Source organism: Dendropsophus ebraccatus, chromosome 13 (assembly GCF_027789765.1).
Source record: "Dendropsophus ebraccatus isolate aDenEbr1 chromosome 13, aDenEbr1.pat, whole genome shotgun sequence".
Classification (NCBI taxonomy): domain Eukaryota; kingdom Metazoa; phylum Chordata; class Amphibia; order Anura; family Hylidae; genus Dendropsophus; species Dendropsophus ebraccatus.
The window spans coordinates 36030217-36043897 of record NC_091466.1 but is presented as its reverse complement, the minus strand read 5'-3'; positions in this window follow the sequence as shown (position 1 = coordinate 36043897).

Here is a 13681-nt window from a genome sequence, read left to right as displayed (position 1 = left end):
GGTTGCACGCTGCTTGTGGCTTAAGTACAGACAAAAAAAAAGAAGGTGCAACAGCAACCGACAGGTGCAGGGGCTCACCGTATATACTCCTCCCAGTGTACACATGGCAAACACCTGCTCTGTAAATATTAAAAAGTGAGGATCTTAGCAAACTATTTGATCAGAGTGTACTATGTTGCCACGTTAAGGCGTCCTCCAGACATGGTCCCTACTCTAGCAGCAGTGTGCAGCCTGCAGTGTGAACTGAGTCATAGATGTGCTGCCAATTTTTTCTTTTTCTGTTGAATGGGGGGGGGGGGTGTCTACCTCCTGTTGGCCTGCACTCCACGCGTGTCTTGTGGCTGCTATAAAAAGAGATCTTTTGGCTCCTATCTTCCCAGCAGGGGCGTAGCTAATGACTCCTGGGCCCTGGTGCGAGAGGTCAACTTGGGCCCCCCCCTTCCTCGACCAAGTGATGCTATTGGTATATGTGTATATATATATATATATATATATATATATATATATATACACCAAGACAGATATTACGAATAACGATCTTAAGATAGGAAGAGAAAATATTATCACCACACATATTACCGCCATATTGTTACTGACCAAATCCTGTATACTAAGACCAATAAAACATAGTACCAGATAGCAAGTAACAAATAATTCCACCACATACTGACTAACACCACCACTGCTACTGACTAACACCACCACATACTGACTAACACCTCCGCTGCTACTGACTAACACCACCACATACTGACTAACACCACCACATACTGACTAACACCAACGCTGCTACTAACACCACCACCTACTAACACCACCGCTGCTACTGAATAACATCCACTGTACACGTATCACCGCATCCAGTCATATAGAGGTGGACGCAGCTCCACACAGGCTCTAGACACCATATACATTACAGTGCAGTTACATCAGGTGACTCACAGGGGACGTCTTCTCTGATCGGAGTTCTTCCCTCTTCATCTTCTTCTCCATCTGCTCTCGGCCATTATGAGAACTTCTCCGAGCCACGAATCCACAGAATCTGCCAGACAGACATATTAGACTCCTCACTCTGACACCATCGTAATCTCTCTACAAACTGCACATTTGTATTGGCCTCATTTAGTGGGTAACCCTGAGACTATGTGACCTCCTTATAGTGTATGCCCTATATGTAGCCTCCTTATAGATGGTCCCCACTCTGTGTATCCCCCCTTATAGTATATGCCTCCTACTATGTAGCCTCCTTATAGATGCCCCCTCTGTGTATCCCCCTTATAGTATATGCCTCCTACTATGTAGCCTCCTTATAGATGCCCCCTCTGTGTATCCCCCCTTATAGTATATGCCTCCTACTATGTAGCCTCCTTATAGATGCCCCCTCTGTATATCCCCTCTTATAGAAAGCCCCCTCTCCCCCTATGTTGCCCCCCTTATAGATGCCCCCCCCTTATAGATGGCCCCTTCCCCCCCTTATATATTGCCCCCTTATAGATAGTCCCCTCTCCCACCCTCCTATAGATGGCCCCCTCTCCTATAGATGGCCCCTTCCCCCCTTATAGATGGCCCCCTCTGCTATAGATGGCCCCTTCCCCCCCTTATAGATGGCCCACTCTCCCCTCTCCTTATATAGATGGTCCCCTCTCCCCCCCCTTATAGATGGTCCCCCTCCCTTATAGATGGTCCCCCTCTCCCCCCCTTATAGATGGCCCCCCTCTTCCCCCCCTTATAGATGATCCCCCTCTTTCCCCCCTTATATATGATCCCCCTCTTCCCCCCCTTATAGATGGTTCCCTCTCCCCCCCCTTATAGATAGTCCCCCTCTTCCCACCTTATAGATGGTCCCCTCCCCTACTATAGATGGTCCCACTCTTCCCCCCCTTATAGATAGTCCCCCTCTTCCTCCCCTTATAGATGGTCCCCTCCCCCCTTATAGATGGTCTCCCCCCCCCTCCCTATAGATGGTCCCCCTCTTCCCCCCCTTATAGATGGTCCCCCTCCCCCCCTTATAGATACCCCCTCTAGAAGGTCCCCCTCTCTTGCCCCCCTTTATAGATGGCCACCTCTCCCCCCTCCTTTATAAATGGCCCCTTCCCTCCTATAGATAGCCCCCTCTTTCCTTTATTAAAACAAATAAAAATAAATAAAAAAACACACACACAACTCACCTAACAACGCGCTCCCCCGGTGATCCTCTTCTTCTTCAGCCTCCGTCTGCCCCGGATCATGCGCTGCTGCCGGGGGTGTCGCGTCCTATCCCCGGCAGTGCGCGCATCATAGAGTTCCCTGTGCTGGGACCTCCAGCACAGGGAGCGTCTCTAATGTGCGCTCCCTGTGCCGGAGCAGTGAACTCTATGATGCGCGCGCTGCCGGGGATAGGACGCAACACCCCCGGCAGCAGCGCATGATCCGGGGCAGACGGAGGCGGCCTCTTGTGACCGCAAGCAACACAATGCTTGCGGTCACAAGAGTGATTGATGAGGGGGGGGGGCTTCAGGGGCCCAGCGGGCCCCGCGGGCCCCCCCTTGTGGCGGGCGGGGTCGCAGCGGCGACTGCTGTGACCCTGGTAGTTACGCCACTGCTTCCCAGTTGTAGGCTTATTCAGCCCAGGAGAGGCCATTGCTAGTGTGAAAATGCTAGAGTAAGGACCGTGTCTCGAGGACGCCTTAACGTGGCGACATGGTACTCTCTGTTTGATCAAATAGTTGCTCACTTTTTAATATCTACAGAGCAGGTGTTTATCGTGTGTACGCTGGGAGGAGTATATACGGTGAGCCCCTGCACCTGTCTGTTGCTGTTTTTTAAGAATACAGTACAACCAATGAACCAACCCAAAAAATACAGTACAACCAATGAACCAACCCAAAAAAGTTGTCTCCACAATATATTAAAAAAGTTATGTATCTATCTACACCCAACCATAAAATGTTACAGGGATTTTCCAGGAAACATAAAACCATGGTGTCCTATCAGTGTCCCCATTCTGCCAGCTTCCACCAACATTCTGCTTCCCCATCCAACTCTGTCCTTCGCTGAGTAGGAGTTGCCTAAAAACAGTCCTAGTGGCACCCAGGCAATTTTTTCCAGCCTTACAGAAATCAAATGTATCCCTACCAATTTTAAGGTGGATAGCCAAAGTAGATTACATTTGCAGATTGGAAGAACTGGAAACTAGAAATCACTGATTTTCCTGAAAATCTGGTCTTTATGGACCAAATTTAGATGCTTCACAGACCCTACCTGCTCTGACTACACCACCATAACTTTTAGATAAACTTGGGACCAGGTCCATAGAGTGATGTTGGTGCCACTTTGGTGACATAGCCCCCTACATCTAACCCTCAACACCTATCCCCACCTTCCCAATGCCTCCTGTTTACTGTTATTGTTTCAGGTTGATTATTGTTTACATTGGGATGTTATCCTCCTATTTACAGGACGGGTGGATAAAAAAGTTGGAGGGTTAAAAAAATACCCACTGGGACGCCCACCAATCCAGAGAGTAAGAAGAAATCTTCCCCGGAATAAATGGTGCACACCGTGTGTGATCACCCTGCTCATCATTCATTCTCTGTGGGAATTTCCGAACATTGCGGAGCTCAGTACAGTGCACTCTATTCATTCCAAGTACAATTCTTCCCTGTTCCCTGATCTCCGTCAGACCTCAACTGATCAACTTGTTATCTTCTAATTTAACATAAAGAAACCCATTTTAACTACCCTATTAGGACTTTCTCAGTGAATAGACTAGGACCTTTTATTCGATAGCTCCTACATTTAGCTGTAGAGAAAGGGTCTAACCTTTTGCAGACAAGGCACATGCACAATGTTCATTATTAATGGGCACCATTAATGTTAAAGTTTAACTAGGAATCAAACAGATGCTTGTCTGCCATTATAACGGTTTTTAGTACTTTTCTGTTCTGTAAAAATGAAAGCGATGGTAACAGGATAGTTTGCAGTATACATTAGTGTGCTTGTTGTATTCAGATCCTGCCCCACCGGTGATTTATCTCAGGAATGTCGCTGTGAGGGAATAGGATGTATTATATGTTAAGACTGATATATGGTGTAATATGGTATGTGAAAACTGAGACACTGAGGAGGGGTATGTAGAATATTATATTATATTATATAGATCAATTGCACACAATGTGATCTACTTCGAGTGTTTCATTTGTTTTATGTTGATGGTTATAGCTGACAGCTAATGAAAACCTAAAAGTTAGTATCTCAGAAATGTTAAATCTTATAAAGAGGTTCATATTGCAGACTCCTGATGTCACACTGTAACCAGCTAGAGATGAGCGAACTCACAGTAAGTTCTGGCTCACACAAACATAGATACAGCCCAAGGCCATGTTCACACAACAATTTTCAACGGCCATTATTTGATACTAATACATACTTTGGTGTAACGCCTGGAGTAGTGGATCCACTGGACCGTCACCAGCGATGGCACTAACCTCACCAGGGAGCGGAGTCTAAGGGGCCGCTGGTTTTCACCAGAGCCCGCCACAAGGCGGGATGGACTTGCTGCGGCAGGCGACCCCCAGGTCGCTACCCCTGGCTTGGTTGCTAGTGACGGCGGGCGAGGCGTGGCAGGAGCAGTAGGCAGGAGATGGTGCTGGCAGAGGCCTGTAAGCATAACCGCAGGAGTCAGGCTGAACACAGGAGCAATGGTGTGACAGGGGAGCAGGAACCAGGAACAAGGACTAGGGACCAGGTAGCGGATAGGAATCAGGAACAACAGGGAGCTAAGCCAAACGCTATGGGAAGCATGTAGAGGCTCCAACACCTGGAAGGGGGCAGGGCTGGAACTTATAGGGGACTGATTGACAAACAGACCAATTAGGAGCGCACTGCCCCTTTAAATCTGAGACAGCCGGCGCGCGCGCCCTAGAAGGCGGGGACGCGCGCGCCGGCCGGCAAAGCGACGGACAGGAGCGTGGTGAGGTGAGGCGCCCCCTGGGGCCGAAGCAACAGCAGCGCCGGGTCCCTGCCTACGGACACAGGCTGCTGCAGATGTAGGAGAGAGGGTGCGGCGGCGATCCGGAGCACGGGACGCCGCCGTGACCCTAACATTTGGTACTTTAACATACTTTGGCGACCGTCATTGTAACGTTGGTACGTTATTCTAGTTCGGATCGATGATGGCACTTTTAATAAAAAAGACATTAAAAGGACAGTGAATTAAAAAAACCGTGTGAACAACTTAAAATAATGACCACTGTTCACTAAAAAAAGGGCAGTGATTTTAACGAGAAATCTGGCAAATTATAAAATCTGGGAACCAGCAGGGGAAGGGAGGAAATGATTACAAGTACTAACTCACCTCTCCCCGTACCTGCGGTGAGCGGTTGGACTGGGTGGGGGACCTCTGGAGCTGACACGTCACGACCCGGCTGATGGACTGGTCGCTCAGCCAGTCAGTGACTGGAGTGGACGGCCTCTTTAGTCACTGATTGGCTGAGAGAACATACCATCAGCCAGGACAGGCCTTTTCCCCAAGTCGTGATGTAGTGTACCCCCAGGGTGGTGTTATACCGGAGGAGCGGCCAGTCACTTGCCAGATGGTGAAGTGTGACTCCACACCAATGGTGGTTGGCCAAGATACAGCCGGACCTTGGAATGTTACTTTGTGACGCCAGTTGCGGGAAGGCACACAGGTGTGATGGCACGCCTGCTTTTAGTTTACAAGGCCAGTTGTACCTTTTTCCCCTGTGGACAGTGTCCTGCCAGGTTGCAACTGGGTCCTCTGGGTTAGTGTGATCATGGATGGCCAGAGTGGTGTAATGACCCTACCGGACTATCGGAACCGCCACCCACAGAAAGGGAAAGTGTCCTAAAGTTAGGTGGTGTACTGTGTCAGGGGAAAGCGAAAGATCACATAGTCTCTTTAATTTAAATAAGCTTGTTTTACTAAGAAGATACGAGCTTGAGGCAAAGTTACACCATTATGAAGTTTCTCTTGATAAAGCACTCGAGAATACAGTTCACAATAGTTCCAGACAAATAATTGACAATACAGCAACCAAATCTGTAGTAGGAATGCAGCGTAGGATACAGTCGTGCTGACTGAGTAATGTACTGAGTAATACAAAGAAGCAGAGAGTCAACCCAAGTAGTACTGTGCTTTGCCGGGATGTTGGAGGATGAGGTAGAAAACTGTTTAGAAGAAGAAGAAAAGAACACCTGTGCCCGTGTATTGATCTTTGATTAGTCTTCACACCACCTTATGCCCACTAGACTCGGCTGAACCTTCCTAAAGGGTGACACATGCCCCAGACCTTGTTACCTGGGATGAGCGGAATGCTGAGGGTTCCCTGCTGACAACTGCGCTGCGAGATAGAGTTTCTGGGCTTTTGGCAACTTTGCTGTATCTGGATCAGTTCCTAGTTTCTGTAGCTTTGTTGTGGAGACTGTCCTTCTCTGTGACTCTCCTAGTCCACAGTGTGAGTTGAGGTTGTCTCTGACTTGTCCTCTCTTAGAGGGGGTTTAACAGTGCATAGTTGTCAGGAACGGACAAACACAACCAGACAGTAGGCACTGATCTGAACCCAGCCACTGTCCCTGCCTAATTGCCTCAGTGGACACTAGGCGGTCGCGGACAACCACGAAGACGTTCCCTGCACTGAGTACGTGGGACACAAAACACGACAGACAGACAAAACACAATAGAGGGTAGTGAACAAGCTCGGTCAAACCACACGAGCAACGCGATACAAAATTGGCACACAAAGAATAGTCACAGGTCAGGCGGGAGGTCAAGAACACGAGTAAGCAGGCAGAAGGAATTAGGACGGGAAACGCAGGAATAGACTGGGGAGAGCTGGGACCAGGGGATACCTAATAGCCAGCGATTTCATACTGGCAATGATTAAACTTTATACTGGACCAGGAGCCCGGACCAAAGGCTGATTGGTCCGGCCTCCTGAGTCCAGCCTCACTGCAGCTGGTGCACTGCAGGCTGAGTGGCCGGGCGACCTGTCACTCAGCCTGAGTGCAAGACACTGCAGCTGCGTTCCGGCTGACAGTCACGTGAGTCCCCGGTTGCTAGGGACGCCGTTGGGTCTCCGTGACGTCACTCGGCTCCGGCGGGCGGAGCGACGGCGCGCTCCCGAGCCGACCGCCGGAGCCGAGCTGGAAGGAGACGCCGCTGGAGCCAGGTAAGGTAAGTTCCTGACAAAAGTGCTGTGTAGCGTTACTGGTAAGAAAACTGTTAGCTGAGTCCTGTCTTGCTTCCTACCCATATGAGGTTCTAGCTAAGACTGACCTAGGTAGGGGACCTGGCAGAGGGCCAAGGCCTAGAGAGGACCACTGCGGAGAGCTATCTGTAACTAACGTGCGCTGTGAGTGGGTGAAGAGTGCCACAGAAGAAGTAAAGAGAGAGCTGATAGGAGAGAAGAAGAACAGATTACTGCTGGTCTGCAGATTCATGTTACATACAAAGAAACAATAACCCTTTATACACTTCAGCTGTGCAGCTTTCAAATACACATAACTAATAGAGTGACATCTAGTGGCGAAACTTTAGTACTACTTTCATCACCACACAAGTACAATAAGTACAGACTTTCACGAAGGGTGTATTTATTTATCAGTAACACCCGTGGTAGGACATCACAGTGACATTATCACAGCTCGGGAGAAAATGCTTTTTTTCGTCGGGAGTCCCAGCACTCAATGTGGGCACAGGGAGAGGCAAGTTAGTACTTGTAATCTATTTCCCGACTGCCGGATTTTATATCCGGCGGACTTCTTCTTTAATGACATGAACATTCGAACAGCAGCCGTTATTCAATGCATTATGAGTACTAATGGCTGTTGTTTCTATAGACTTCAATGGAAGTAAACATGTCCCTAGGCTGTATGAGAACAATCATGAGTTAATCACTCTTTAGCTGTGAACTGATTCGCTGGCACAGCCTTCCTCTAAAAGTGTGAAGATGTGGTCTTGAATCTTTTCTGTTTTGGCATAGTGCCCGAGCTGCTATCATTTAAAATGACTAACCTAGTTTTGGAGCATATTCTTACACCTGCGCCATATTTAGATTACATGAAGTCATACATTTTGCTTTACATATATATATATATATATATATATATATATACGGACAGCCCTCCTAATATATCTGGTGATGTGAGCAGTAGAGAGATCATTTATACATATCTGTGTCCAGTGGTTGCCCACCTCTGCAGGGTCCATTACTGCACAGCTTAGAATTATGAAAGTAACAAGATTCCTAGACATGTTAAAGGAGAAGCCCGGCGATTTCTGAAATCAAGCAGCCGGCAGGGGGGAAATTGTTCACAAGTAGGAACTTACCTCTCCCCCCGTGCCTGCAGTGAGTGGAGGGACTGGCCTTCGGACCCCCACCGGAAGGCATTTCCCCTGAGTTGTGATGACATCACGACCTGGGGGAAAATGCCTGTCTAGGTTGATGGACTGGCTGCTCAGCCAATCAGTGACTGGAGCGGCATCCTGCCCTAGTGACTGACTGTTTAAGTAACCAGTCCACTAGCCGGGTCATGACATGTCATCAACGGAGATCCCGGAGCCCTGCGGGGGTCCCAAGGCCGGTCCTGCTGCTCATGGGGAGAGGTAAGTTCCTACTTGTAATCAATTTCCTCCCTGCCAGCTGTTGCATTTTAGAAATCTTCTCTTTGGATGATAGGATAATGAAGTCAAAATATTACATTACAAACTTGTATATCAAGTATTATTTATTCAGTATGGAGTATGAGAGCCTTAAGTAGAAATACAAGCCTTGGCAGGATTATTCTGGTAGGTGCTTATTTATTGTAGTCTCAGCAAACGACGCGTTTCAGGGCGATTGAGACCCTTTTTCAAATGTCTTGGGTATTTGAAAAAGGGTTACGAGTGCCTTAAAATGCATTGTTTGCCGGGACTAGAATAAAAAAGCTTTCTATACATCTGGAACCATCTAGTCTGTACAACAATCTAGCGCCTACCAAGCTCCATCTGGATTGCTTGCAACATAGCTATCGATCTGTAGCACCTACCAGACTATTCGTCCACCCAGCATCCTATGGCAACGGGTCCTGGTCCATTACAGAGCTCGGCTGCTTGAATGCTATAATCCGCTAATAGATGTTGTGCTCTTAGAGCAGGCATGTCCAAACTTTTTTCGAAGAGTGCCAAATTTGATGAAGTGAACATGTGCGAGGGCCGACCATTTTACATGCTACATGCTATATGCTTTATAACACAGGCAGATAATAGCAAGCTGGATACCTGGGGGGCCATAAAAGTTCGGAACGCGGGCCGCAAATGGCCCTCCGGACGGACTTTGGACATGCCTGTCTTAGAGGAACACATTTAGGTGAGTCTGGTTCAATCTCAGCTAGTTCTGCTTTTACCAGTATTTTTTAGCCATACTATATTGGCATGATCAATAAGATTATTAATGGATGTCTGGGGAATGTTCTGCCACACTGAATGCACTTGGGCAGACAAATCATCAGGATCCACAGATGGCAGCTCCCTTTGGAGTTGCTGACCAATGTAGTCCCAGATGTGCTTAATGGGAGACAGACGCAAAGGTGTTGCAAAATATGATAGGATGTTTAGGCCATACAGGCAACATGCAGCCTGGCATTAATGTATTGAAACGTGGCTCCGAGACCATAGTCTCGGGCGTAGGACTGGTGGGATTTTCCTTTGTTAAAGGGGTTATCCAGCATTAGAAAAACATGGCTGCTTTCAGGCTGTCAGGCTGTCTCTGGAAGAAATTGGTCATGTTTTTCTAAAGCCGGATAACCCCCTTAAGGCCTTTTCATGGTGTTGCCCATGTGGTCTCTAGACCAATCTATGGTGCTGAAGAGGATAGACCACCACTCCACTGCTATCTTGCTCTGCTCCATTATCGTCTCTCAGATTGGTAAAGTGAGGTCATTAGAACACCTGTAGCTCTGGCCCATAGCCCAATGTTATGTGAGCAACACATTCCAAACAAATATGTGGAAAGGCAGCCTGAAAATGTCATCCTTTGTAGATCTAAGCTGCATTTGATACTTCAGTTGGCCAAGACAACCTGACAGACATTGTGGTTGTTTTATAATGAATGAACCCATATTACAATAAGACTTTTGTCACATTCAGTTTTGGGGCAGGTTTGTTTGTTTTTTTTAGTTTTTTTTTCTACTTAATTTTTTCAGCTAAGGCCAGAAGTGGATTTAAAAGAAATGGGAAATATAAGTAAAGGACTTCTTTCTTCTAGATTCACTTTGGCTCAAGACTGTATCGAAAACTGCAGTGGCAGTGCTCCAATAAATGCTGTGTGTGCTACCAGACTTCTCCAGCTCCGGTTATACAAGCGGTAAGAGGGGATTCAAAAGGAATGGGAACTATAAGGGAAGGACGTACTTCTGATTCCTGCTGAATCCACTTCTAGGTTTAGCTTAAAAACTGCTGTAAAAAAAAAAAAAAAAACTCCCTGTGTGGCCACCGCAAAAAACAACTAGAGATGAGCGAACCGGGTTTGGGTTTGAGTTGATCCGAACCCTAACGTTCGGTATTTGATTAGCGGGGGCTGCTGAACTTGGATAAAGCTCTAAGGTTGTCTGGAAAACATGGATACAGCCAATGACTATAACCATGTTTTCCACATAGCCTTAGGGCTTTATCCAAGTTCAGCAGCCACCGCTAATCAAATGCCGAAAGTTCGGGTCCGGATCGACTCGAGCATGTTCCAGGTTCGCTCATCTCTATTAGCAACCATATTATAACTAATTTTCCCTTATACAAACTTAAATAAACTTAATAAACCCTGTGACCCTTAATAAACCCTGTGACATCAATGGCAACCCTGCATATATTATCCAACACATTCCTTTCTCATACAAGAGACCAACTTTACATTCGGTGTGGTGACCCCTCCGTCCCCCGAGCCCACCTCTTATACCTTTTGGTATACCTTAGGCCATGTTTACACAATGATCTTCATCGGACGTTATTTGATACTCAAATAACGGTCGTGGTTTAGCATACTCTGGCTGCCATTGTTACAATGACGGTCATTGTTACATTATTTAGGTTCAGGTTGAATGGTGGCCCTTTTGGATGTGGCTAATTTTTAAAGGTCCTTTAAATTTAATTGAAAAGACGGCAAAAGGACAGCGCAAAAAAAAATCTATGTGTAAACAATGAAAAATAAGACTGAAGACAATGGCCCTTATGCTAAATTAAAATGGCATCCGTTATTTTAATAAAAAAAGTAAGTGTGTGAAGATGGCCCTATAGTAATTTTAAACAAAACCACATCAGAACTGATATAAAAACTAAATGTGGTCTTGCTGTGATTCACAAACCTATAAATGTTGTGAGTGGTGACAATAGTGAATTGTATCAAATTAGCTGTGAAGTTTGTCCCTTGCTAGATTGATAAAGTTTTGGTGTCTATAGATCCCCATACACTTTCAATAATTGGTGGCTGAACGATTGTTTGGCCATCAGTTATCTCTACTTCCTACACACAGGAACATTGGGCACAACTAAGTGTTCTTGTATTCTCTATGGAGAGAAGTAAACCACAGCAAGAGAGGTCACGCTGTGGCTTATCTCTCCTGTAACAAAGGGGTCAGGTGTGATTTTCCATCACACGAAACCCCTATCTCCATCCATCATCTGCAGGGGCGGTCTTGGCATTTCTGGGGCCCCAAGCGAAGTTATGTCTGGGGCCCTCCCTCGACTCGCGTTCCAAAACAATAGACCGCTGTGTGTTGCCCCCAGTAGTATATACCCCTTGTGCGCTACCGCCAGTAATATATACTCCTTCTGTGCTGCCCCCAATAGTATATACCCCTTGTGTCCTGCCCCAGTAGTATATACCCCTTGTTTGCTTCCCCCAGTAGTATATAGACCCCTGTGTGTTCCCCCAGTTATATATAGCCCCCCCGTGTGCTCCCCCAGAAGTATATAGACCCCTGTGTGCTCCCCCAGTAGTATATAGCCCCCCTGTGTGCTCCCCCACTTGGATATAGACCTCCTGTGTGCTCTCCAAGTTGTATATAGACCCCATTCTGCTGCCCCAAGTAGTATATAGACCCCCTGTGTGCTGCCCCCAGTAGTATATAGACCCCTCTGTGAAGCCCCAGTAGTCTATAGCCCCCCTGTGTGCTCCCCCTGTTATATAGCCGCCCTGTGTGCTCCCCCCATTTATATAGACCCCCGATGTGCGCTCCCCCAGTTAAACAGACCCCTGTGTGCTCCCCCTCCCATATAGTATATAACACAATAAAACAAACACTTATACTCACCTGGGTCCAGGCGTCTCCTCTTCACTCTTGTGGCCGCAGGAAGGGTTTTCCCTGCGATCACAAGAGGCCGCACTCCCCTTGTCCTGGCGCCGATGCTCCAGTGATGCCACTTGTGACCGCAGGGAAAACCGTTCCTGCGGCCACAAGAGTGACTGACAGAAAGGGAGCCAATGTCTCCCGCCCTGTCAGTGCTACTGCATGTAACTATGAGCGCTCATTACAAGTGCTCATAGTTACAGTTCAGATGGCAGCAGCGAGCGGGGCAGCGGCCCTGTCCAGCGGTCTTGAGCACAAGAGTGGGGCGTGGGGGCCCCCCTGGATGTTGGGGTGCTTGGTGCCAAAGACCGCCACTGATCATCTGTCACTGATTGTTAGGGAGAGGCCCCATACACCTTAGATCAGTGCTTCTCAATTCCAGTCCTCAGGCCTCACCAACAGGTCATGTTTTGAGGATTTCCTTAGTATTTCACAGGTGATATAATTATACTCAGTGCATCAGGTATTATCACCGCTGTTCTTCGTATGGGATATCCTCAAAACATGACCTGTTGATGAGGCCTGAGGACTGGAATTGAGAAGCACTGCCTTAGATTGATGTGGGTTTAGCCGTGAGTGACGGGTTCAGCTGTCTCGACGTTAAGGCTGGGTTCACACTGCGGTTTTTCCTGTGTTTGTGCATCAATTTTGTTTAAAATCATGGTAAAATTTGGCACACTGTAGAAATCGCTGCATTTTTACTTCAATTTGACTATTTGTGGTCAAATGGTGTGATTTTTTTATGTTTTTTACTGCGATTTCAGAAAACTTGGAAAAAAACGCTGCAAAAGTATACTGTGTGAACACAGCCTAGGAAGACACATTTATCTGCTCTTCTAAATTGGCGGAAATTTTGTTTCAAATGCATGGCAGCTTATAGTGGACATAAATGTAATTCTCTGATTCGTGGAAATGCGCTATATACACAAGAGAAAACAAAAAGAAAAGATGTTCGCACCTTTAAAAAAATTAGCAGAAATCATTCCAGCTATCTGCTTTATTTGGTGTAAAGAACGTTTTACCAGTAAGAATAAGCGAATACCTTGTGCAATCTGACAATACAGTACAGGAAGTGACTGGTATAAAACCTGTGCCAGTATAGCTGCCTAGTCACCTCCACCATGCAGAACACACGTGCCAAGTCTCATCTAAGTCTAATTGGCTTCATTAAATTAGGTTGTCGTGTGACTCACCCAAAACTGCCCCATGTACTCAGAATCACATGATCAGGGCAGAATTCATTTTTCTACAATGACTCATTGACGGTTCCCATAGGAAAACTGGGAATTCCCAAACTCACATTAATCATCATAATACACAAGAAAGATAGGAAAGTAAAACTCCCTCCTCATATTGTCTACAT